Source organism: Pan paniscus, chromosome 12, assembly GCF_029289425.2.
Source record: "Pan paniscus chromosome 12, NHGRI_mPanPan1-v2.0_pri, whole genome shotgun sequence".
In the NCBI taxonomy this organism is placed as follows: domain Eukaryota; kingdom Metazoa; phylum Chordata; class Mammalia; order Primates; family Hominidae; genus Pan; species Pan paniscus.
The window spans coordinates 108,603,825-108,631,118 of record NC_073261.2 but is presented as its reverse complement, the minus strand read 5'-3'; the positions used below and the strand labels follow the sequence as shown (position 1 = coordinate 108,631,118).

At 40.1% G+C, this 27,294-nt stretch overlaps 1 protein-coding gene across 4 annotated transcripts in view; it reads left to right on the top strand.

Moving 5' to 3' along the window:
* Window positions 1-27,294, top strand: part of KCNS3 (potassium voltage-gated channel modifier subfamily S member 3) — a 59,350-nt gene that overhangs the window by 21,204 nt on the left and 10,852 nt on the right. For 2 of the 4 annotated variants that reach the window (XM_034952654.3, XM_055108219.1), the window contains exons 2-3: window positions 1,861-2,002; window positions 18,494-18,685. The gene's annotated coding sequence lies outside the window, so the exon portion shown is untranslated. The remainder of the gene's footprint in view (window positions 1-1,860; window positions 2,003-18,493; window positions 18,686-27,294) is intronic. The other 2 variants (XM_003826995.5, XM_003826994.4) reach the window with 1 other exon arrangement.

The window sequence follows — 27,294 nt, the reverse complement described above, 5'->3', positions numbered from 1 at the left end:
CCGGGAGGTGGAGGTTTCAGTGAGCCGAGATCGCACCACTGCACTCCAGCCTGGCGACAGAGTGAGACTCTGTCTCGAAAATACAAAAGACAAAACAAAACAAAACAAAAAAACCACAATAGTAAATATTGATATAGCACTTACATAATGTGTGAGACACTGTTATAAATGTGATCCACATATTAACCCATTTATTTCTTGTAATCAAATTTTGATGTAGGTACTATTATCTTATTATATTATTATTATATTACATCTATCTTTTGCTGTCAGTCATCTATCTATCTATCATCTATTTATCAACAGATGAAGAAACCTCAAGGAACAATTTTAATAATTTAGCTACATTATACAAACAGAAAATGGTAGTTACAGAATCTGTGCTTTTACTCCTGGATTCAAATCTTAGCTCCACTTCTTTTTGGCTGGGCAAGTTATTTAACCCCTGTGGCCTCAGTATCCTCATTTGCAGAATGGGAGTAATAATAGTATCTATTTATCTAGCATTAGGTAGCATAAAGTAAAATGCTTCAAATAGTGCCTGGCACAAAGTAAGCACTATATAAAGGTTTTCCAGAAAAGTTATTTTGTCATGGACACTACGAAGAAGACTGGACATACATACTTTATAGAGATAAGCACATAACAAACTGTGACTCTTCTATTTATCCTGGTGCTTTGTAGATGTTTTGTAGCTCTTCACAGAAAGGGCATGAGGTGATATAAGTAATTGGTATTGTTTAAACACTCATTTAGGGAGATAAAAAGCCAAAATACAGTTGAATTTAAGGACATGAGCCTGCTGTGTCAGGACAGACAACAACCACCCCCTACAGAAGCAAAGAGTACGATGTGCCTCCCCAATATGGGGCTCATTGGAGAGCGGGCATGGTCTCTGTGGCTGCCACCTCTGCTTTCCATTTAACTATTTGAAACCTCAATTTCCTCATTCATAAGTGGGGAATCATCTTAATGCCTGGTTCTCTGCATTGATCTTGGGATTAAAAAAGATTGTTTGCTTATTCATTACTTTTGGCTGGGCATTAAGGATACAAAAATTAAGAAAAAATAGGCCTACTTTTGCAGAGCTCACGGTGCAGTGTGGAGACAATGAGTAAACTGTTCTACTGCATTTCAGCAAGTTAAGTACTCTGATGGAGGCAGGTACTGGTAGGTGGGATGCAGTGGAAGGGAGCCTGGTTTTGAGGTAGGGAGAGGTCTGGGGTCTGGGGTTGGTTCTGGAGAATATGATAGAGCTGAGTCTTGAAGGACATTCTGAGCAGACCAAACAAGTGCAGAGACCTGGAGTTGTGAGAAGTTGGAGCACTTCTGGAGATTTTCATTAATTTTTTTTTTGGTGGGGGATGGAGTCTCGCTGTGTCGCCCAGGCTGGAGTGCAGTGGTGTGATTTTGGCTCACTGCAACCTCTGCCTCCCAGGTTCAAGCAATTTTCCTGCTTTAGCCTCCTGAATAGCTGGGACTACAGGCATGTGCCACCATACCCGGCTAATTTTTGTATTTTTAGTAGAGACAGGGTTTCACCATGTTGGCCAGGCTGGTTTTGAACTCCTGACTTCAGGTGATCTGCCTTTCTCGGCCTCCTAAAGTGCTGGGATTACAGGCATGAACCACCGCGTCCAGCTGTTTTTCACTAATTCTTTATTGTTCTAGAGTTTCAGTTGGTTTGTGACAGGCAAGGCTAGTGGATAAGGAATAATAATAATAACAATTATAATAGCTAACATTTAATTGAACATTTTTATATCCCAAGCACACAGTGTTTTATTTGTATTATCTCATTTTTAATCCTCATAACTTCTCTGTGGTATCTGATATTTAGTATCCATGCTTTATAAATAGGGAAACTGAAGCTCAAAGAACCTAAATGACTGACCCAAGGTCACACAGCTAGTGAGTGCCGAATCCAGGATACCAACTCAAGCATTCTGGATCCAGAGTTTACCCTGAAGGCCGAAAGAGCCATGTGGGGACTTTAAGTATGGTGAGTAGGGTATAATTTAATCCAATGTGCATGTTAAGGGTAACTTCAGCTTAGTGTGAAGGAAGAAATTGAGGGTAGGGAATGGAAATAGGCCTAAGGCATGGGGGACAGTTAGGTGTCTGTTGTGGTGAACCAGTGGAAAAATACCGAGTATCTGGATTAAGGCAGATGCAGGAGGGATAGAAAAAAAAATCGAGTTGAGAGGCAATGGGGATGTGTATTTGCTTACCCTCAGTGCTGGCTGGCTGCCAACAGGCCTCCGCGGCGAGGGAAAAGGAGGAGCCTAGGATGATCTCCAGGTGTCTGGCCTGAGTAAGCGGGTATGAAGGGAATAGAGGATGAAGGGAAAATGTGGATGGCTTATTGTAAGGCCCCAGTGGGACATTCAGAAGGACACATCTGGTAGGCAGCTCTGTGAGTCTGGAATGCAAGAGGGAGACTGGGCTGGAGATGCACATCTGGGCTCCACTGTCAGATAACATTGGCCAATGAGAAGAGCAGAGGCACAAGGAGGAGGCCATTGTGGTGGGTGAGGCCGGGTGGGGAGATGACACAAAGCTGGAGGCCTGCAGATTGTGTCCAGGCTGCAGATGTCTTCACCTTGGTTGATGATATTAAAACAGGAAGAACCATAGTTGCCAACATTTAAAAAATCGGGAAGTTTTTTATAAAAATAAAATTTGTTGGTGTTCTTGACAAACTAGGTGATCTGGCCACCTGATACCCACAGATAAGGGACAACAGTTGGCCAGTGCCCTCCTTCAGCAAGACCGGTGTTCCCTAGTAGTTACAGTGGCCAGGTGTCCTCCTCCTCTCATTTTGGGTCCCTGCCTTGCTCCTGCAGGCATTTTATTAATATTTTGTGACCCCAGATTTAAGATTTGGGAAGAGGACACAGAGTTTCACAGAAAACTAAACATGAGTAGTCAGACAAGTGGGAGAGAACACAGCAAATGGTGTTAGTGAATTGCAGAAGCAGGGGAGGTCAGTAGGACAAATGCTATGGACAGATGCAGATATGCAGATTGGGAAGTGTCCTTTCGGTTTGGTCACCTGGAGATGCCCTTAGCAAAAACGCTTAAAAATGGGGTATTAGGTCAAGAATTGTAGAATAAAAGGAAGGGTGAATGTAGAAAATAATTTCAAGAAGCTGTGTTACAGAGAGGAATTTGAGGTTGGGAGACTGTGTGTGTGTGTGTGTGTTTTAATGTGAGTGACTTGAGTATGTCTATATAAGGATGTATTTGACATAAAATAGTACTTTATTTGTCCTTGACTTATATTTGATAAGAATTACAAAAGGTCTAGTCTTAGCTTTGATTGATAGATTATTCTAAAACTGGTGGTTTTTATGAAAACAAAGCCCTCCAGCTTATAGGATGGGATAAAGTGCTTTTTATACATCTATGCGAAGACAGCCCTGCCCCTTTAGATCTTTACTAGTGTTAAATGCATTTTTTACTAGTTTAATATGTAAGCAGCCATGCCTTAAGATGGGTAATTTTACATTTTAACAACTGTAGGTTAAGTCAAGCAATGTTAATATGGTGATTTGCCATGTACTCTTACTCATGAGTGTGTACATTGTCCGTTTCCTTTTAGTACTAGCCAGGTGGAATCTGTATGATGATCTTATCAGCCAGCATCACTTCTATTACAATCTGGGTTAGTGTGCTTTTGTTGATTTTATGCCACATCCCCAATTTTTCCATGTACTTTTTGGTATTTGTTTTATGATATAATTTGATCCAGCCAATAACTTGTAGGTGTATGTATATTAGAACTTATCTATCTTGTCTTTAATAAAAACTGTCCTAATTAAGGAAAAACATGTACCTGCCATCTGCAGTGGTTGATAAATAAGCTACTTGTCTTCTGTGGTGACCACCATTTCAAAAGCACGTTTGTTGTGATTTTTCTTTTTTCCCAGTTAATGCAGTGGGCAAGAGAGACTTTAAAATTTCATACAGAATGGAAGCAGCCAGTAGCTAAGCTATTGGCAAATGTCAACCAACTCATTAATTCATTAATTCAGCAAATAAATTGTTAAGAATTTACCATGAAGTTCTAGGGACTGGAATGCAGTGATATGTAACACAGACACAAATCCCTGCACTCAGGGAGCTCATATTGGAGTGGAGAAGCAAACAGTAAATAAGACAATGAAATTAAAAAGTATATGTCTAAGTATATTTGTGAGAGTGATAAATGCTGTGGATTAAAAATAAAGCAAGGAAGGGGGTTGAAGTTTTAGGGGGTTATTGACATTTTATTTTATTTTTTATTATACTTTAAGTTCTAGGGTACATGTGCACAGTGTGCAGGTTTGTTACATATGTATACATGTGCCATGTTGGTGTGCTGCACCCATTAACTTGTCATTTAACATTAGGTATATCTCCTAATGCTATCCCTCCCCCTTCCCCCACCCAACAACAGGCCCCAGTGTGTGATGTTCCCCTTCCTATGTCCAAGTGTTCTCATTGTTCAGTTCCCACCTATGAGTGAGAACATGCGGTGTTTGGTTTTTTGTCTTTGCGACACTTTGCTGAGAATGATGCTTTCCAGCTTCATCCATGTCCCTACAAAGGACATGAACTCATCCTTTTTTATGGCTGCATAGTATTCCATGGTGTATATGTGCCACATTTTCTTAATCCAGTCTATCATTGATGGACATTTGCGTTGGTTCCAAGTCTTTGCTATTGTGAATAGTGCTGCAATAAACATACATGTGCATGTGCCTTTATAGCAGCATGATTTATAATCCTTTGGGTATATACACAGTAATAGGATGGCTGGGTCAAATGGTATTTCTAGATCTAGATCCTTGAGGAATCGCCACACTGACTTCCACAATGGTTGAACTAGTTTACAGTCCCACAAACAGTGTAAAAGTGTTCCTTTTTTTCCACATCATCTCCAGCACCTGTGGTTTCCTGAACTTTTTAATGATTGCCATTCTAACTGGTGTGAGATGGTATCTCATTGTGGTTCTGATTTGTATTTCTCTGATGGCCAGGGATGATGAGCATTTTTTCATGTGTCTTTTGGCTGCATAAATGTCTTCTTTTGAGAAGTGTCTGTTCATATCCTTCGCCCACTTGTTGATGGGGTTGTTTGTTTTTTTCTTGTAAATTTGTTGGAGTTCTTTGTAGATTCTGGATATTAGCCCTTTGTCAGATGAGTAGATTGCAAAAATGTTCTCCCATTCTGTAGGTTGCCTGTTTACGCTGATGGTAGTTTCTTTTGCTGTGCAGAAGCTCTTTAGTTTAATTAGATCCCATTTGTGAATTTTGGCTTTTGTTGCCATTGCTTTTGGTGTTTTAGACATGAAGTCCTTGCCCATGCCTATGTCCTGAATGGTATTGCCTAGGTTTTCTTCTAGGGTTTTTATGGTTTTAGATCTAACATTTAAGTCTTTAATCCATCTTGAATTAATTTTTGTATAAGGTGTAAGGAAGGGATCCAGTTTCAGCTTTCTGCATATGGCTAGCCAGTTTTCCCAGCACCATTTATTAAATAGGGAATCGTTTCCGCATTTCTTGTTTTTGTCAGGTTTGTCAAAGATCAGATGGTTGTAGATGTGTGGTATTATTTCTGAGGGCTCTGTTCTGTTCCATTGATCTATATCTCTGTTTTGGTACCAGTACCATGCTGTTTTGGTTACTGTAGCCTTGTAGTATAGTTTGAAGTCAGGTAGCATGATGCCTCCAGCTTTGTTCTTTTGGCTTAGGATTGTCTTGGTAATGAGGGCTCTTTTTTGTTTCCATATGAACTTTAAAGTAGTTTTTTCCAATTCTGTGAAGAAAGTCATTGGTAGCTTGATGGGGATGGCACTGAATCTATAAATTACCTTGGGCAGTGTGGCCATTTTCACAATAATGATTCTTCCTATCCATGAGCATGGAATGTTCTTCCATTTGTTTGTATCCTCTTTTATTTCATTGAGCAGTAGTTTGTAGTTCTCCTTGAAGAGGTTCTTCACATCCCTTGTAAGTTGGATTCCTAGGTATTTTATTCTCTTTGAAGCAAGTGTGAATGGGACTTCACTCATGATTTGGCTCTCTGTTTATCTGTTATTGGTGTATAAGAATGCTTGTGATTTTTGCACATTGATTTTGTATCCTGAGACTTTGCTGCAGTTGCTTATCAGCCTAAGGAGATTTTGGGCTGAGATGATGGGGTTTTCTAAATATACAATCATGTCATCTGCAAACAGGGACAATTTGACTTCCTCTTTTCCTAATTGAATACCCTTTATTTCTTTCTCCTGCCTGATTGCCCTGGCCAGAATTTCCAACACTATGTTGAATAGGAGTGGTGAGAGAGGGCATCCCTGTCTTGTGCCAGTTTTCAAAGGGAATGCTTCCAGTTTTTGCCCATTCAGTGTGATATTGGCTGTGGGTTTGTCATAAATAGCTCTTATTATTTTGAGATACATCTCATCAATGCCTAATTTATTGAGAGTTTTTAGCATGAAGGGCTGTTGAATTTTGTCAAAGGCCTTTTCTGCATCTATTGAGATAATCATGTGGTTTTTGTCTTTGGTTCTGTTTATATGCTGGATTACGTTTATTAATTTGCGTATGTTGAACCAGTCTTGCATCCCAGGGATGAAGCCCACTTGATCATGGTGGATAAGCTTTTTCATGTGCTGCTGGATTCGGTTTGCCAGTATTTTATAGAGGATTTTTGCATCGATGTTCATCAGGGATATTGGTCTAAAATTCTCTTTTTTTGTTGTGTCTCTGCCAGGCTTTGGTATCGTGATGATGCTGGCCTGATAAGATGAGTTAGGGAGGATTCCCTCTTTTTCTTTTGATTGGAATAGTTTCAGAAGGAATGGTACCAGCTCCTCCTTTTACCTCTGATGAATTCGGCTGTGAATCCATCTGGTCCTGGACTTTTTTTGGTTGGTAGGCTATTAATGATTGCCTCAATTTCAGGGCCTGTTATTGGTCTATTCAGGGATTCAACTTCTTCCTGGTTTAATCTTGGGAGGGTGTATGTGTCCAGGAATTTATCCATTTCTTCTAGATTTTCTAGTTTATTTGCATAGAGATGTTTATAATATTCTCTGATGCTAGTTTGTATTTCTGTGGGATCGGTGGTGATATCCCCTTTGTCATTTTTTATTGTGTCTATTTGATTCTTCTCTCTTTTCTTCTTTATTAGTCTTGCTAGCGGTCTATCAATTTTGTTGATCTTTTCAAAAAACCAGCTCCTGGATTCATTGATTTTTTGAAGTGTTTTTTGTGTCTCTATCTCCTTCAGTTCTTCTGTGATCTTAGTTATTTCTTGCCTTCTGCTAGCTTTTGAATGTGTTTGCTCTTGCTTCTCTAGTTCTTTTAATTGTGATGTTAGGTTGTCAGTTTTAGACGTTTCCTGCTTTCTCTTGTGGGCATTTAGTGCTGTAAATTTCCCTCTACACACTGCTTTAAATGTCCCAGAGATTCTGGTATGTTGTGTCTTTGTTCTCATTTGTTTCAAAGAACATCTTTATTTCTGCCTTCATTTCATTATGTACCCAGTAGTCATTCAGGAGCAGGTTGTTCAGTTTCCATGTAGTTGAGTGGTTTTGAGTGAGTTTCTTAATCCTGAGTTCTAGTTTGATTGCACTGTGGTCTGAGAGACAGTTTGTTATAATTTCTGTTCTCTTACATTTGCTGAGGAGTCCTTTACTTCCAACTATGTGGTCAATTTTGGAATAAGTGTGATGTGGTGCTGCGAAGAATGTATGTTCTGTTGATATGTGGTGGAGAGTTCTGTAGATGTCTATTGGGTCTGCTTGGTGCAGAGCTGAGTTCAATTCCTGGATATCCTTGTTAACTTTCTGTCTCGTTGATCTGTCTAATGTTGACAGTGTGGTGTTAAAGTCTCCCATTATTATTGTGTGGGAGTCTAAGTCTCTTTGTAGATCTCTAAGGACTTGCTTTATGAATCTGGGTGCTCCTATATTGGGTGCATATATATTTAAGAGAGTTAGCTCTTCTTGTTGAATTGATCCTTTTACCATTATGTAATGGCCTTCTTTGTCTCTTTTGATCTTTGTTGGCTTAAAGTCTGTTTTATCAGAGACTAGGATTGCAACCACTGGTTTCTTTTGCTTTCCATTTGCTTGGTAGATCTTCCTCCATCCCTTTATTTTGAGCCTATGTGTGTCTCTGCATGTGAGATGGGTCTCTTGAATACAGCACACTGATGGGTCTTGACTCTTTATCCAATTTGCCAGTCTGTGTCTTTTAGTTGGAGCATTTAGCCCATTTACATTTAAGGTTAATATTGTTATGTGTGAATTTGATCCTCTCATTATGATGTTAGCTGGTTATTTTGCTCGTTAGTTGATGCAGTTTCTTCCTAGCATCGATGATCTTTACAATTTGTCATGTTTTTGCAGTGGCTGGTACTGGTTGTTCCTTTCCATGTTTAGTGCTTCCTTCAGGAGCTCTTGTAAGGCAGGCCTGGTGGTGACAAAATCTCTCAGCATTTGCTTGTCTGTAAAGGATTTTATTTCTCCTTTGCTTATGAAGCTTAGTTTGGCTGGATATGAAATTCTGGGTTGAAAATTCTTTTCTTTAAGAATGTTGAATATTGGCCCCCACTCTCTTCTGGGTTGTAGAGTTTCTGCTGAGAAATCAGCTGTTAGTCTGATGGGTTTCCCTTTGTGGGCAACCCGACCTTTGTCTCTGGCTGCCCTTAACATTTTTTCCTTCATTTCAACTTTGGTGAATCTGACAATTGTGTGTCTTGGAGTTGCTCTTCTCGAGGAGTATCTTTGTGGGATTCTTTGTATTTCCTGAATTTGAATGTTGGCCTACCTTTCTGGTTTGGGGATGTTCTCCTGGATAATATCCTGCAGAGTGTTTTCCAACTTGGTTCCATTCTCCCCGTCACTTTTAGGTACACCAATCAGACGTAGATTTGGTCTTTTCACATAGTCCCATATTTCTTGGAGGCTTTGTTCATTTCTCTTTACTTTTTTCTCTAAACTTCTCTTCTCACTTCATTTCATTCATTTAATCTTCAATCACTGATACCCTTTCTTCCAGTTGATTGAATCGGCTACTGAAGCTTGTGCATTCGTCATGTAGTTCTCGTGCCATGGTTTTCAGCTCCATCAGGTCATTTAAGGACCTCTCTATGGTGATTATTCTTGTTAGCCATTCTTCTAATCTTTTTTCAAGGTTTTTAGCTTCTTTGCCATGGGTTCGAACTTCCTCCTTTAGCTCGGAGAAGTTTGATCGTCTGAAGCCTTCTTTTCTCAACTTGTCAAAGACATTCTCCATCCAGCTTTGTTCCGTTGCTGGCGTGGAGCTGCATCCCTATGGAGGGGGAGAGGTACTCTGATTTTTAGAATTTTCAGTTTTTCTGCTCTGTTTTTCCACCATCTTTGTGGTTTTATCTACGTTTGGTCTTTGACAATGGTGACGTACAGATGGGGTTTTGGTGTGGATGTCCTTTCTGTTTGTTAGTTTTCCGTCTAACAGTCAGGACCCTCAGCTGCAGGTCTGTTGGAGTTTGCTAGAGGTCTACTCCAGACCCTATTTGCCTGAGTATCAGCCATGGAGGCTGCAGAACAGCGAATATTGCTGAACAGCAAATGTTGCTGCCTGATCGTTCCTCTGGAAGCTTTGTCTCAGAGGGGTACCCGGCCGTGTGAGGTGTCAGTCTGCCCCTACTGGGGGGTGCCTCCGAGATAGGCTGCTCAGGGGTCAGGGACTCACTTGAGGAGGCAGTCTGTCCATTTTCAGATCTCAAACTCTGTACTGGGAGAACCACTACTCTCTTCAAAGCTGTCGGACAGGGACATTTAAGTCTGCAGAGGTTTGTGCTGCCTTTTGTTTGGCTATGCCCACCCTAGAGGTGGAGTCTACAGAGGCAGGCACGCCTCCTTGAGCTGCAGTGGGCTCCACCCAGTTCGAGCTTCCGGGCTGCTTTGTTTACCTACTCAAGCCTCAGCAATGGCAGGCGCCCCTCCCCCAGCCTCGCTGCCACCTTACAGTTCTATCTCAGACTGCTGTGCTAGCAATGAGTGAGGCTCCATGGGCGTGGGACCCTCCAAGCCAGGCATAGGATATAATCTCCTGGTGTGCTGTTTGCTAAGACCATTGGAAAAGTGCAGTATTAGGGTGGGAGTGACCTGATTTTCCAGGTGCCATCTGTCACCCCTTACCTTAGTTAGGAAAGGGAATTCCCTGACCCTTTGTTCTTCCCAGGTGAGGCAATGCCTTGCCCTGCTTCGGGTCACACTCGCTGGGCTGCACCCACTGTCCTGCCCCCACTGTCTGACGAGCCCCAGTGAGATGAACCCGGTACCTCAGTTGGAAATGCAGAAATCACTCATCTTCTGCGTTGCTCATGCTGGGAGCTGTAGACCGGAGCTGTTCCTATTCGGCCATCTTGGAACTGCCCCACCTCGGGTTATTGACATTTTAGATAGGCTAACTGAGGATGTTCTTGTTGAGAAGATATCATTTGAGTGAAGACTTAAGGGAAGTGAGAGGGCAAGCCATGCAGAAGAGAGAGCATTCCAGGCAGAGGGATCAGCCACTGCAGAGGCCCTGAATTAGGATATGGCTCACTTGGCATGATAAGCATTAGCAAGGAGACCAGGATGACAGATGGGAATGATAGAGGTTGAGAGGAGTAGGAGGTAAGATCAGACAAATGAAGTTAGGGGAGGGTGGATGGTGGGCACTTTGACTCTGAGTAGGATGGAAGCCACTGGAGGGTTGAACATAGGAGGGACATGATGTGATGCACATTTTAACAGGATCTCTAGCTAAAGGATTCTTAATCCTTCCTTTTGCCATGAACCCCTTTGGGAGTCTGAGAAAGCCTATGGACCCCTTTTCAGAATAGCGTGTTTAAACACAAAAGATGAAACCTACAGGATGTAAAGGAATCCAGTTATGCTGAAATGCAATTACCAAAATAGTAAAAGCAATTTATGAGTTAGCAATATATTTGCTTATTAATTCTTTAAATAAAATCTAGCAGTAGGTCTATAACTACTGTGATTCCAAAGTAATAATGAGTATAAATGATATTTTGAGATCTCTGCAATAACTCTGATAGGATATGAAGCTATTCATACTTCTATTGGTGTGAAGTCATTGGCACTGCTAATACACACTACCCTGGGCCAATGCCTGCATTTTTAATGGAAGGAATTGCTAAAATTTTAGTTAGAGATTGGTGAAAATAAATATTTTTTTTCTGTCTAAATTCAAGGACCTCCTGAATTTCAACACAGACCCCCTACTCTAACTCTTAGGTGAACAGATTAAATGGAATACAAAAGAGGAGAGGGATGAAGTAATGAAATGTTGCTGTTTCTGTTGTTGTCAGCATATCAGTTGGCACTACTGGAATTCACTGCTTGCCATTTCAGATCACTGGGATTCTTGGTGGATTGGCACACCCAGTGGAAGTGTCTACTTTTTTTTTTTTAAATGTTCTAGGAAGAGCAGTAACTCCAAGAGGTCTTTATAGTCTCTGATTGGTTCTTTGTGGCTAAATCTTTCAGGAGGCCAGAGGTGTGGTCCTTTTGTAGCCGCAGATTCTCTGTGTGGCCACAGGCAATCAATCCATTCTCCTCTCCCATAGACATCTCTTACTTTGGTATTCCTAATTCACAAAGATGTGGATAGTACAGGCAGAATTCTTCATATTTTAAAAGAAATAATCTGTATAAATAGCTCTAGGTCATAGGCTACTTCCTATAGCCCAAATCTACCATTTTCTGCTCTCTGTCCATACCATGAGCTTTCCTGCCACCATGCTTTTGTATGTGTTCTTTTCTCTCCTTGGAGAAGAGCCTTCTTACCCTTACCTGGCTCCTTTACTTGTTCATACCTGACTCGCTCTTCAAGGATTAGCTCCAAATACTACCTATTCATGTAGCTGTCCCTGCTTCCTTATCTCGAGGGACTCTACCTCTTCTGAACTTCCTCAATACCTTCTCTATACCTTTTCCCATGCCTGACATACTACTGGACCTTGTATTGCAGTTATTTATTTACCCATTTACCCTCCTTTTTATTCTTCTCAGCTCCTGTAAGCTTTGAGGGCAAGATCCATGTTATCTTTTGTCCTTGGTAGTTCCCAGGATACTGCCTGTCATAAAGCAGCCATGAATGAATAGCAGCAGCTCAGGATAGCGGAGGGCTTTGGCTGGGGGCTGGGGATCCTTTCTCATGTGAATCTATAAGTTCATTTGATATCTATCTCATTCCCCTTTTCCTCTGCCCAAATGCTGACTGGAGCTGCTTATGACCTTTTATTTTTCTATGTAGAAATAACTATTTTCATAAATATTTTATAATACCTATTTATTTAAAGTAAGAAATGTACACAGTGTTGAGAGGTAGAGAGTAGAGAGCAAAATCACTCCAAATTCCATTATCCAGAGACAATGAATTTAACATTTTGGTATATATTCTCATTTACTCTAAAAAGACATATTTTACAAAGATAGGATCATGCTATATATTGCATCATAATTATTTCTCTTTTGTACTTAGCATATTGTGACTTTTTAATGGTTTTACATGCAGTAGAGCTGTAGTAGCTAAGAGAATGGCTTTGAAGAATTATTGTTTGGGTTCGAATCATGGAGTTGTCACTTAATAGCTGTTGACTCCCTAAAATCAGTTAACTTCTCTATTTACCAGTTTCTCCATCTGCAAAATGAATGCAATAAAAACACCACTTGTCTGAGTGCTGCAAGGATTAAATGGATTTAGACATGTAAAAAGCACAGGGCCAGACTTAGTATAAGGAAGCTGTAACTTCTGTAACTTTTATTATTTCAGCATTTTTAATGGCTACAGGGTATTCATTGCATGGCTACCCCCAGTCTATTTAATCATTCCTCTATTGATGGACGTGCAGGCTGTCTTTGACATTTCACTCTTACAAATAATTAATGATGCAGTGAACAACCTTGTACATGCATCTTTCAACGCTTGTCTGATTTATTTCTTCAGGACACATGCCAAAATGTGAATCCCTGGGATTTTGTGATACACATTGCTATGATGTCCTCCAGAAAGGTTTCTTTAAGAAGTTTTCACTGCTATCATTGTATGATACTTTCCTGCTCACTCCAAAGCTGCTTGCTTTCAGTTCCTCTTTATCGGCCTGTGTTAGTGCAGTTGTTTGATGCATTCAAATGGGACAGCCCTAGCCTCTGTCTCCAGCTAGCCATGCGGTAGGGAGATGACTGCAAGGTGGATGGAGCCAGTGCAGTTCCTTTCTGTGGCCAGGAGCAGTTGCATGGACCACTCAGGGTGACCCTAGAGCCCTGTCAACACTCAGTGACTGTGTTGTACTTCCTTCTATGAGGTGCACACCCTTCCGCAGGGAAGCTCCTGGTCTGCCTGTCTCTCCTTTCCTTTCTCTAGATTTTCTTGCCAAGGCAACACAGCTGCGTCCCTGCTGCCTCCCCTCCATTCCCCAGGGGGAGGTTGTCTAGAAACATAGAGCAGGAGGAAAGGAAGGTGGTGTTTAGTTACCCATGCATCAAGTCTTGGGATTTCTGCAGTTGGTATGGCATTTACTCACTCTGAATGACCAAGAAAAATATAATTTATACTAACCTTTCAAAAATAATTTAGAGACTTTGCTTTAGAAAGCACTTACTGGTTTGTCCCTGAATATATTAGACCCTGAGAAGTTTTCATTTTCTTTTAGGGACAGATTTTTAAAAATCCTGTTAATTCAAGGATTTGCCATATTAACTTAAGGTACTTCTGGAAATTTGACAGTTAAATTTGGACAGAGTGAGTAGTGGAGGGATATTCTTAGTCATGCCCTGTCTGAATCAACTGGAAGATGTTTGATTCTGATTGCTTTAGATTATAGGATTTAAATATCAGTACAATTTTTTTCTAGCACACTAAATCCAATTATGGCAGTACGATTATGATATTTTAATTTTATTTAAGCAAAACACTGGGTGACAGTTTTCAATAGTTAAGCCAGATAGAGGTAGTGTTGGATTTCACCTTTTGTTATTATTCATATAATTTTATTGCTCTCAGATTTTATTAAAAGTAGGTCTGTCGTTGATGTATGGTAGCAAGACTACAAAACTGACATGAATTTGCATTTTTTCCAGGGACACCAATTAGTCTCCACAAGGTTGGAACTTCGGTCAGGAGTGGGCGTATTCAGCAGGCTGAATAGCCTACCTGCAGAAAGCTGCAGCAGGCTATAGATCTGAAACTAGATTAGTGCATATGCACAGTATGTCATTCTGGCACTAAAATGTTAGAAAACTTAAGACAGACTCACTAACCTTTAGACTCAAATTGCATGAAGCATGGTTTGAGTTTCCACAAAAGGTTAAACTTGCTTTTATCTTTCTTCATTTTTAAAGTTTTGGTTGTATGACACTGGAAATGCCATGACTGAATTCTAAAAGAACAAGTGTTGGGAGGGTACCCCCAGCCCCTGTCAGCAGATGAAGTATTAGTACAATTTGTCATTCCAAGTCTTCTGACCTTCCAGCTCCCAAACAGGTGCCTGAGGTTCTTTTCCTGTACTTATAGAGCATTGGTTCTTAAGTGGGGATGATTTTGATCTCCAAGGGATATTGGCAGTATCTGGAGACATTTTTGGTTGTCACAGCATTGTGATGGGTGGGTGGTGTACAAGTGGCATCTAGTAAATGAAGGCTAGGGTTGCTGCTAAACACTCTACAGTGGATGGGACAGCCTCCACAAGAAAGCATTACCTGGCCCCACAATGTCAATAGTGCTGAGGCTGAGACATCTTGCCATAGAAGTTTTCAAGGTTAGGATATCTCCAGATAAGCCAGCTGCTGCCAGGAGGGTACTCACAGGTCCCATTTCCCAGGTAAGATTATCACAGGTCGGGTCGGAGTCAGCTATCTCTTAGCCTTGCAACTTCAGAATTTCACCTCAGGTGTCCCAGAGCTGATCAAACTGTAGGAGGTTGACTTGCATTGAAACTCACAGGAAATTGCATAAATACACCTCTTCCTGTCTTACTAAGTTCCAGTACAGTCATAGACAGAACTAGTAGACAGAGTAGACACCTGTGTTGGCCGCATAGCTCGTTTGCTCCTGATAGCAAGGTGTGTGGGAACCCAGATCAGCAGGAGGCGCCTCAGGGAGCCTGGAGTCAGAACAAAGGGAAGTCTTTGGGGATTATACAGATACCTGAAACTCCGAGGTCTTGACATTCAAAACCCCACTCTTGAGATGTCCCACCATTTGGGTTGGACATGCTGAGTCTTCAGGATAAGACTCTTCTGTTTTCACCACTGCTGGGATTGGTCGTGGGAACCAGCCTCAGTCTTTCACACTTTCCTTCTCTGCTGCTACTACTTACCAGCTGCCTTTCATTATCCACATTTATTCTTTTCATTAATTTACTCTTTAGTCTTGTTGGCTCAGGGAAGAGGAATTGGTTCAAAAAATGTGTCATGCACTACCCTGTGACAGTGATAATTAATATGAAGATTGATATTAGGACACTGTCCCTAATTGGAGGCTTTCTCAGTCTAGAGGGTGGCACTGATGTGACAACATTTCAGAAGATTGTGGGCAGGACAGTGATGGGGCCACACAGGATTCTGTGCAAGCACAGAGGACACAGACCTACGGTGCATTGTCACTTGGCGTGTCTGCTTTGATCTATCAGGCACTGATTTTGTAGTTTTTGGAGGGCAACCTTACTCCTATGATTCTGAGACCTGGGAGAATGGTGCAGGGAGTCATTCTCACTCATGTGGACTGTCTGCTGTCCATTTGCTTTTCCTTGGGTTCTGTTCCAAGATTGGGTGTCAGGTGTCTGGAAGATGAAAGAGTCCAATATGCCACTTAGTCATTACCTTTTCCCTCTCAATAATGGAGGCAGTCGTTTGTTCACTTTTGAATGCTGTAGTCAACCCACCAGGAAATGCAGCCAGCCTGGAGGGAAGTAGAAGGATGATGCAGACAGTTTTGTGAAGAAAGGAGGGAATTCTGCAGAGGGTGGCAATATTTGAGTGAGCTTGATGTGTTTTCCAGGATCGGGCTGAATCACTCAGCAAAGTCAGAAACCTGTTAAGTGCTAAGTCACAAACAATGCTGTCTTCTTTTGAACAGGCCAACACTGATCGGGCTGATAGGAACATAGAGAAATGGAAACACTGGATGGGATTGTTAGGCAGGAATGGGAGAATGGGAGGATATGTTGAATGGACACATTTTTCTTCCCCAAAGCCTACTGGCCTGGGTCATGTTCTGCTCACTCCCCCCAATCCCTGCTTGACCTTCCCCAACAACTAAGAGGGATCTTGATTTTCCACACTAATTGAACTCAGGCAGATCTACCTGAGTTTAACTCCTGGCTGTGGTGCACCTTAGGTGTAGGACTTTGGACAAATCACTTCTCTGAGCCTCAGTGTCCCCCATATAAAATGGGGATAATACCACTTATAATGGCTGAGGGCAGAGGAGATGTGTATAAAAATCCTAAAAAGGTACTTGGCTTCTTGTGGGTCTCAGAAGATGCTAGTTATAATTTTATGTTGAGAAGTCACACTTAGAATGTGAATGCTCTTAAAGGGGTGCTAATTTACATAAATTCATAACAAGAGATATTGTCTGGTATTACATCTTGTCTGAAAATCCAGTTTTTTTGGATAGGAATCATGGTGATGGAAAATGGGGCAAGGCACAGGAATTCTGAGTTTTGTGGGGAGGGAGAGAGAAAGGGACAGTCTGGGATGTCATTTATTCATTAGACATAGACTAAAGGCCCATTACATACCAGTGCTATAAAAAGGATACACTTGGCTAACCTCTCAGTCTGTCTGTGGACCAGCCCTGACCTTCCTGTGGTAAGCCAGTGCAATGAACTTTAGGCAGTGCTTGGGGATACTTAGAAATGCTGCATAGCCTAAATATTTGGTTATTTTTTCTTTAGTAATTAATATAGTGATTTATTAATTACCTCTCAGCCAGATTAATCCTACCTTCCCTTAAAGTGTGCTACAGTTGGAAAGGCATCTGATAGGGAAAGGAAAACTATGTGTGTGCTATATCCTTTTACCAAGGTGCAGCAGCAGTTCTGTGTTTCATTGGAATGCAGAGAACTGAGGCTGACCCAAGGACATGCCACTGAGAGGCCATGAAGGAGGAGGAGGGAGAAAGAAGGAGGAGGAGGAAGGGGAGGAGGAGGAAAGCATGGAGGAGGAAGGAGGAGGAGTTTAGCACCTGAATTGATTTTACTTACCCTGTTGAGATTTCTCTACCTCCTCTGCTAAGTGTTCCATCTTACAAGTTCAGTTTGGGTGGAGCTGCATTTTGCTTCTGGATCTTTCTTCAGTATAATCTCTGTTGGAGGTGGGAATTTACCCCTCTGCAAAGTCCAGATGTGCTGAAGGATTGCTCTGCTGTTGTTGGGACAACTTGGAAACTGTGTTCCTGCTTCATTCCCCCTCCATTGCCCCTTGATGTTGTTAGGATGCTATTCACTTGTTTATTTGGTTTTGGGCCTGAGAGCTCTTGAGGGACGGGGGCAGGCACTGCATCTGGTTTATAATCCCAGTGCCTAAGATAATGCCCAGCAGATCATAAACCACAGCGAATGTTTGTTTAATCACTGGCCTAGCCAGAGGCACTTTTTTTTAATCAGAATCAATATTTTCTTCTTCTTCTTTTTTTTTTCCCTCCCCCTTTTGGACCTGGTGTTGATTGAAAAACATGAAAATCAATGGATGGATGCTTAGAAGCTAGTACCAATGTATGGGAATGCATCAGCATGAGGCAAGGCTTACCTGGGTGGAAACTGGATTTTTTTTGCCTTTTAAAATTTATTCAGAGAGAGAAACTGAAATTTGGCTTTTTATTTGTTGTGACAGAAACTTAAAACATCCCCCCAACACACACTTCATATACATAACCACACACATAAACTGTGATTGCACCTGTGTCATTTCTGATCTGTGAAATATAATAATGGGCAAATAAAGCAAAATTGAATTTGGCCAGCCTTTGAAATCTATTGATTTCAAATTAGAGCAGCAGTGTTAATTCTATTATAGCAGTAATACCCAGAAGTTAGATTTTGAAATGGATTAGAATGCGTTCATTTAGAAGCTTACAAGTATATCTCGATGAATTAGCTGGGAGAATAACACTTCTATAAGAAACCATGTGGGAGTAGGTAACTGCAGCCCTAATTCTAGTGCCTGGTTTTATCTTTAGATGTTTTAGTGGCCTCTGTCAGTAGAGGAATCCTAAGACTTTCACTACTGTTGAGTTCTGAGGATCCTTAAACCTAGCACATGTCCAATGGCAGTGATGGTTCCACAGGGGGAAGAGACCACCCCCCACTTGCTGAGAATTAGGTGGGGCTTTCAGATTTGAGTCTCATCAGCAAAGTGCCCAGAGTGTTGATCCTGAGGTAGAATGTCTTGGGTGTATTTCTTCCTTGCAGTTACAGCTTGGCTGATGGTTTTTTCTGCAGGTGAGAGTGATTTTCCAGTGATTGCTTTGGCCTGTACAACCAGAGAACAGGATTCTTCCCTTCTTTTTGGCCACCAAATGCCTATGTGCACCACACATTCCAGTGTGCTGAGAAGGGCAGAGCTTCTTGGATGATGATGGACGTCCCACCGGGCAGGATGAAGGCAGAGCGTGTGGCATCTCCACCTCAAGGGTAAGAGTTACCATTCTATCTTATTTTCTCAAGCACCCATTATTTATCAAAGGAGGATGAGAATGAGCGTTACAGTGTAGTTGAAAGATGAAAGTTAGACACTTCTGATGGTCAAATCCACTGGGCAGTTGGGACAGATGACTATGGGAAGAAAAGTGTTGGTCTCAAAGGATTAGATTGGAGTTATATTAAGGGACACCACTGGCCAACTTTAGAAAATGCTGTGGTTCACATTTTCTCCCTCTCCCTTTTTTGACATTTATAGTTCAGACTTGAGAGAATGACACTACTGTTATTGTAACTAGATTCCATTTGTGTTCATGTTAGCCAGTCTGGCTTAAAATGTGTGTTGTGGACTGGAATTGGTCAGAGTCTGGCTCAGGTCACAGACTGGGTAGCTCATCAGATGTACCTGGCCCAGAGGCACATCTTTGTTTGAGCCACATCATGCTTCAAACATGTTGGATCAATTCTAACTAAACTTGAGATATTCCACATAAGGATCAGGGTTTCCAGGTTCTCCTGGGAAGACGGAATGATATGTCTATACTGGGCCTCTGTTCCTAAAAAGGATTCTAGTGCTGAGTAGCCTCTGCCTCTTAGACAAGTGGGGACAGTTCACCACCATCCCTAACCATCTCATTTGTTTGACTTGTTTGGTCACCGGAGGTATTTAATTTTGCCATGCCTGTTCTAGATCATTCTAGATCATTCTCTTTGACAAAAGTAGTAATAGCCTTTGTTAATTCCTCCAGATAAAAGCAAGTATCTTTTACTAGATTATGGGCAGCACTTAGCATAAGGGGCTATAGCTGTAAGAGGATAATACATGGTCCCTTCCACAGCGAAGCTTGGAGTCTAGAGTGAGCAACAATCAGACTTGTGGGGAATAAGGAGAATTGTAGATAACATCATAATGCCTTGTGATATGTGCTAAAATCAAGGTGTACACAAATGGGCTATGGGAGAGGGTAGAGAAGAGAGAACCATTAATTTGGCCTGGGCCCAAATTCTCCAAAACTCCCTCCCCTGGGCAGCAGAGCTTTCCCATGACAGACCTCTGTATGTGCTTGATTCCAAGCAACCTGGCTCAGCTGGAGATGTGATGGAGTATTTACAGCAGGGCTAGGGGCCCCTCTTGTGGTAAAGTCCAGGTTTTTCCTGTTTCTGTTTGAAAAGCTATCATCTACGATTCTTTGCTTTTTACAAAGAGGACAGCTTTCTGGTTGTTTGGCTCACTAAATCACTCAGCCTTCTGAGCAGCTCTCTGCTTGGAGATGAGCTGTGTGAATTAGAGAGATCCCTGGAGTTTCCAGAGAGTAGCAGTCACACTAAATACAGATCCAGAGGGAGTGAGTACAACTTTAATGTGATTGTACTAGTTGGTGGGAGTAAGAGAAGGGAAGGGAATAGGGGAAGGAAGTGGGGGAAGGTAGAAATACCATTATATCAGTCTTTTATTTTTGGAACACAGTTTTACATGTGTCTTGTGCTTTATGTTTTCAAAAGACTTTTACATTTGTTATTTTATCCTCAAGGTGGGTTTATAAACTCCTTCTATAGATGAAGACTTCACCTGCCCAAGGTCATGCAGATAAGAAGAGGCAGCTCAGACACAAGTTTTCAGAATCCTAGTCTTTCCCTCTTTTTTGCTAGTTGATGCTGATAATTCAGCATGAATAAGAGGACATGCTGTTTTTGTTTTGTTAAGTTCAACATTTAAACGTTGCATTCAGTTTATGAATGCTCTGAAATAGAGCACCCTGGGACCCTACAAACTGTATGGACCTGTGTCATTCATGTGTTGTCCAACTGTGGCCCATGCTGTCAGAACATGTCCAGCGCAGAACAGACCTGGCAGGGAGTTTTCTTGCCTGACTGTTTGGCCGGTGGGATTCACGCTTTACAGCAAGCCTTCCTCAGTGGACTGGGCTGCACCACTTGGAAAGCTACTGGAGGTGTTGGCTCCATGTAGGATCCTCACCATGCTCAGACAATGCTGTAAGAGAAGACTCTTACCAGGGAGGCACCTGGTAGGAGGTTGGTAAGGAGGAGACAAGGGTATGGATTGAGTTTAGGTTTCTAATTCTGTTTACGTTTGCTTGGTTTTTCCATTTTGTATATCCCCACATGGCATGACCAGAAATTGAATTTAGCATGACCTACTCTTTAAAAAAATCAAAATGAGCTTTCTTTTTAAATTTAATAGAATAAAAGAAAACTCTTAGAAGAATGTTCCAAAAAGAAGGCAGTGTTAAATGCTGAAAATGGTGTATTTTTTTCTTTGATGAAAAAGGATTAATGTAGATTTTTGGACATCTACAAAACAAGAAGGAAAAACAAATCTGGGTTTTTATTTACTTTTATGAAATTGATACCAAAAAGCAGTTCTGTCCAGTAAGACAAATTGGCTTGTATTATAATACTTTCATTACTTTTCTGAGCAAAGCAGGTGCATTATCAGAGAGAGCCATGAGCTTGTATATATGTGTATGAGTCAGCCTTGAAAAGACACAATTTTGAGAATATTTTCTTAGGTGAGTTTGAGAGCATGAAGCAACAAGAGCAGGAAGTGGACCAAGAGGAGGCGAATAAAAGGTTAATGGCTTTGAAAAAGCTTTACAGGGTGCCAGTTGGAGACAACTGAATCAATGGTAGTTTTCATTTTACGCTGCCAGGGAGTTTCTTGGATTTTTGGCATATTTTTCTTCTTTTCAATCTTATAAACACCAAGAGGGACAAGGTGGTCAAATACTATATATATAGTGTTCTCACCATAAGTGATGTGGGTTGATAGTAGGGAGGAGAATCAATACAGTGAAGCTAAGTTTAGCTTTAAGAAGAGAATGAAAATAGCAGTTGGGTCTTCTACTTTGTGGCCAATGCCACTGTACCCTCAGATGTGCCTGATTTTAGACCCCATGTGTCTTCAGCATGTGAATGTCAATCTCCTTACAGTATGGCTGACATAATGTGCAAATGAGAACATCAGCCAGTCTCTACCTCCTCCCACTTAAAAAAAAAACTTTAAATACTCATATTTGAGGCATTGTGTAAAGAGTCTGCCGCATAAAAGCTGGACAACGTTGGGCAAATTCTGAGCCTCAGATGTCCCCATTTGCAACACGGGAGTCTAAGGTCTACGACTTAGGGCTGTTAGAGAATTAAAGAAAATGATTCATTCATTCAGTTACATGTACTCATTGCCTGCTAGTGCCTATGTACTGCACCAGTTGTTGAGAATAAAAGAGTGAATAATAGTGTATATGAAAGCACTTACCACAGTGCATAGCCTGAAAAAAGATGCTTAGCACATTTTTCTTAAAACATTTTTAATGGAGAATTTTAACATGTATAAAAATAAAATAATACATTAAACTCCTGTGTGCCTATCCATGACCCGCTGCAACAGTGATTAACTCATAGCCATCTTGTATGATCAGATCTCCTGCCTTTCCATGTATTATCATGAAATCAATCCCCAATGTTGTGTAATTTTATCAATAAATATTTTAGTATGTATTTCCAAAAGATAAGGGTTTTCTTTTAAGAACATAATTATATTACTATTGGGACACTGAAAAATTAACAATAATTTTTTTTATAATATCAAGTATCCAGTTGGTTTTTGTACTAGTTCATTCTCACATTGCTATAAAGAACTACGTGAGACTGAGTAATTTATAAGGGAAAGAGGTTTAATTGATTAAGAGTTCCACATGGCTGGGAAAGCCTCAGAAAACTTAAAATCATGGCAGAAGGCAAAGGGGAAGCAAGCACATCTTACCATAGTGAAGCAGGAGAGCGAGAGAGAGTGAAGTGGGAGATGCTACACATTTTCAAACAACCAGATCTTGTGAGAGCTCACTAACAATCATGAAAAAAGCAAGGGGAATTCTGCCCCCATGATTCAATCACCTCCCACCAGGCCCCTCCCCTGACACTTGGGGATTACAATTCGACATGAGATTTGGGTGGGGACACAGAGCCAGACCCTATCAGTTTTCAAATGTCCCTGATTTTCATATATATGTGTGTGTGTGTGTGTGTGTGTGTGTGTGTGTATATATTATATATATATATATATACACACACACACACACATACATATACATATATTAAGCATTTGACTGGTTAGAATCAGGATCTATACAAAGTCTGTACACTGGCTTTGTTTGATATGCCTCTTATTTGATCTGTGTCATTTGTCCTGTATGGTTTCCCAGTCTTGATTTTGCTGATTGCACCCCTGTGGTGTTATTGAACATATTCCTCTAAAATATTTATTTTGTTCAGTAAAATCTAGTTATTTTATTATATTAGGCTTGATTAGTTTGTTCAGATATTGTAACTCTGATCTCTGTTATGAAATTCCCCATCAGCTTTTTATCCGGATTTTATCAGCCATTGATTATCATTGCCTAGATCTATTATTTTATTATGAGATTTGAATTCTATTATTTCTTTTTTTACTTATTAGCTGGAATCCCTATTTATTCACTTATTTTTATTATAATTTTTAAAAATAATAAATAGAAATAGAGTCTCACTGTGTTGTCAAGGCTGGTCTCAAACTCCTGGGCTCAAGTGATCCTCCTGCCTTGGCCACCCAAAGTGCTGGGATGGAATCCCTTTTTAAATGACAGTATTATTGAGATATGCTTTGAATACAGGAAAATCTACCTTTTTAAAAATGGGTTTAATGCAGTGGTTCTTGGTATATTCATGACTGTACAACTTTCCAATTCCAAGACATATTTATCATCCTCAAAAGAAACCCAAATCCATTAATAGTACCCATCTCCCCTCCCCCCAGCCCCCAGCAACCACTAATCTACTTTCTGTTTCTATAGTTTTGACTATTCTGGATATTTCATATAAAAGGAATAATACAATATATGATCTTTTATTGTCTTTTTTTAAGTAGACTTTTTTCATTAGCATAATGTTTTCAAAGTTGTTCCAGGTTGTAGTCTGTCAGAACTTCATTCCTTGATGGACATTTAGATTATCTCCCCTTTTTCGCTGTTATGAATAATGCTGCTATGAACATTACATACAGTTTTTGTTTGAACATATGTTTTCAGTTCTCTTGGCACTATACCTAGGAATGGAATTGCTGGGTCATATGGTAACTCTGTTTAACTTTTTGAGGAAAGGGCTTAAACTGCTTTCTCAAGTGGCTGTACTATTTTTCATTACTTCCAATGACACACAAGGGTTCCACTTTCTCCACATCTCTGCCAACACCTGATGTATCATAATACAACATTTGCATTATTATTACTTTTTGACTATAGCCATCATACTGGTATGAAGTGGTGTCTCATTGTAATTTTGATTTGCATTTTCCTAATGTCTAATGATGTTGAGCATCTTTTCAAGTACCTTTTGGCCATTTATATGTTTTCATAGAAATGTCTATCAAAATTATTTGCCCATTTTGAAGGAGTTTATTTGTCTTTTTATTATTGAGTTGTAAGAGTTCTTTATTCTGGATACTATATCCTTATCAGATATATGATTTACAAATATTTTCTTCTATTTTGTGAGTTGTCTTCATTTTCTTGATACTTGTCCTTTGAATTGATAGTGTCCTTTGAAGTGCATTTTACATTTTGATAAAGTCAATTTAACTATTTTTTCTTTATTTTTCTGTAATTTTAGTGTTATAGCTAAGAAGCCATTCCCTAACTCAAGGTCATGAAAATTTATGTTAATTTTTTTTCTAAGAGTTTTATAATTTTAGCACCTACATTCAGGCCTTTGATGTATTTAAAGTTAATTTTTGTATATAGTGTGGGATACATATCCAATTTAGATTTTTTTGCATGTGGCTATCCAGCTGTTCCAATACTATTTATCGAAAAGACTCTTCTTACCCCTGTTGAATTGTCTTGACACACTTGTCAAAAATCAATCAAAAAGCCCATATAGGCTTATTTTTCAGTTTATTGATTGATTTTTGACAAGTGTGTCAAGAATCAATTTGTCAATTTCTGAAGTTTTAGAATTTTGGAATCAATTTGTCAGTTTCTGAAAAAAGGCAGCTAGGATTTTTATAGGAATTGTATTTAATCTATGAATTAATTTGCAGGGTATTGCCATTTAACAATAGTAAATCTTTCAATCCATGAACATTGGGTGTCTTTCTATTCATTTATTTCTTCCATGATTTTTTCAACAACATTTTGTAGTTTTCATTTTACAGGTTTATGCCACTTTTGGTAAATTTATTTCTAAATATTTTATTTTTCTGGACGCTATTGAAAATATAATTGTTTTCTTAATTTCATATTTGTATTTTCTTATTGCTAGTATATAGAGATACAGTTTTTTTGTATATCAATCTAGTATCCTGCAAAATTGCTGAACTTATTTATTAGTTCTAATTTTTTTGTATATATATTCCATAGGATTTTCTATATACAAGATCATGTCATCTGCAAATAGAAGTAGTTTAACTTTTCCTTTTCAGTCTGGATGCATTTTCTTTCTTTTCTTTGCCTAATTTCCCTGACTAGAACTTCCAGTACAATGTTGAATAAAAGTGGTGGGATTGGACATTCATGTTTTGTTCCTGATCTTAAGAGAAATGCTTTTAGTCTTTTGTTATTAAATATGTTTTTAGCTGTGGGTTTTTCATAGATGCTCTTTATCAAATTGGAGAAGTTCTGTTCTATTCTTAGTTTTTGAGTTTTTGTTTTTAATCATGAAAGAGTGCTAGATTTTTCAAATGCTTTTCCTGCATCTTTTGAGATGATAATGTCATTTTCATTATTTCTTTAGTATTTGTATTACCTTGATTGATTTACACGTTAAGTTAACCTTAAATTCCTGAGATAAATCCCACTACTCATGGTATATAATTCTTTTTATATGTTGCTGGATTTGGTTTGCTGATGTTTTGTTGAGGATTTATTCATCTGTATTCATAAGGGATGCTTCCTGTAGTTTTCTTGTGATGTCTTTTTCTAGTTTTGGTATTAGGATAATACTAGCTTCATAGAAAGAGCTGGGAAGTATGCCTTTCTCTTCTAATTTTTGGGAGGGTTTGTGAAAGATTGGTGGTGATTGTGGTAAAATTCACCAGCAAAGCTATCTGTACATGAGCTTTCCATATGAAAATTTTTAAAATTGCAAATTCTGTATCTTTACTTGTTAATAAATAGGTTTATTCACATTTCCTTTTTCTTCTTGAGTTAGTTTGTGTAGTTCATGTCTTTCTAGTGTAAACTAAAAATAAAATTCTAAGCCCTCTTGACTATCTGAATGGACCCCTTCTCTAGGCCAAGGTCATTCCAAAATTAACCTGAAAAATGAGTTCAGACCATGATGAGAAGGAGAGGTAAGACATGCTTCATTATACCCTCCTCTTTTTTGGAATTCAGGAAAAGCTTACCAGCGTTAACATCAACATGAACCTTAAGACTAACAGTGCAGTCTCTTTAATTCTGATAAGAAACGTTTACCATCTATTCTCTCTGAAGTTGCTATCTGGAGGCTTCATCTGCATGATAAAACCTTGGTCTTCACAACTGCTTATCTTAACCCAGACATTCCTATTGATTCTAAGTCTTTAGACAATGTATTAATCTGTTTTCACGCTGCTATAAAGACATACCCGACTGGGTAATTTAGAAAGAAAAGAGATTTAATTGACTCACAGTTCCGCAGGGCTAGGGGGTCTCAGGAAACTTACAATCATGGTGGAAGGGGAAGAGGCACATCTTACATGGTGGCAGGCAAGAGAGAGTGGTGAGAGAAGGGAAAAGAGCCTTTTATCAACCATCAGACCTTGTGAGAACTCACTCACTATCATGAGAACAGCGTGGGGGAAACTGCCCCCATGATCCAATTACCTCTTACCAGGTCTCTCCCTTGACATGTGGGGATTACAATTCAAGATGAGATTTGGGTGGGGACACAAAGCCAGACCATATCATTTTACCTCTGGCCCCTCCCAAATCTCATGTCCTCATGTTTTAAAACCAATCATGCCTTCCCAACAGTCACCCAAAGTCTTAACTCATTTCAACATTAATTCAAAAGTCCAAGTCCAAAGTTTCATCCGAGACAAGGCAAGTCCCTTCTACCTAGGAGCCTCTAAAATCAAAAGCAAATTAGTTACTACCAAGATACAATGGGGGTACAGGCATTGGATAAATGCTTCCATTCCAAATGGGAGAAATAGGCCAAAGCAAAGGATTGTTTTGGCCCCCAAACAAATTGGCCCCAAAGGGGCAAGTCCAAAACCCATCAGGGGAGCCATTAAGTCTTAAAGCTCCTAAATGATCTCCTTTTACTCCATGCCTCACATCTAGGTCACAGTGATGCAAGAAGTGGGCTCCCATGGTCTTGCGCAGCTCCACCCCTATGGCTTTGCAAGGTACAGCCCTCCTCCCAGCTGCTTTCATGGACTGGTGTTGAGTGTCTGTGGCTTTTCCAGGTGCTCAGTGCAAGCTGTCAGTGGATCTACCATTCTGGGGTCAGGAGGACAGTGGGTGTCTCTTCTCGCAGCTCCACTTGGCAGTGCCCCAATGGGGACTCTGCGTGGGACTCTAACCCCACATTTCCTTTCTGCACTGCCCTAGCAGAGGTTCTCCATG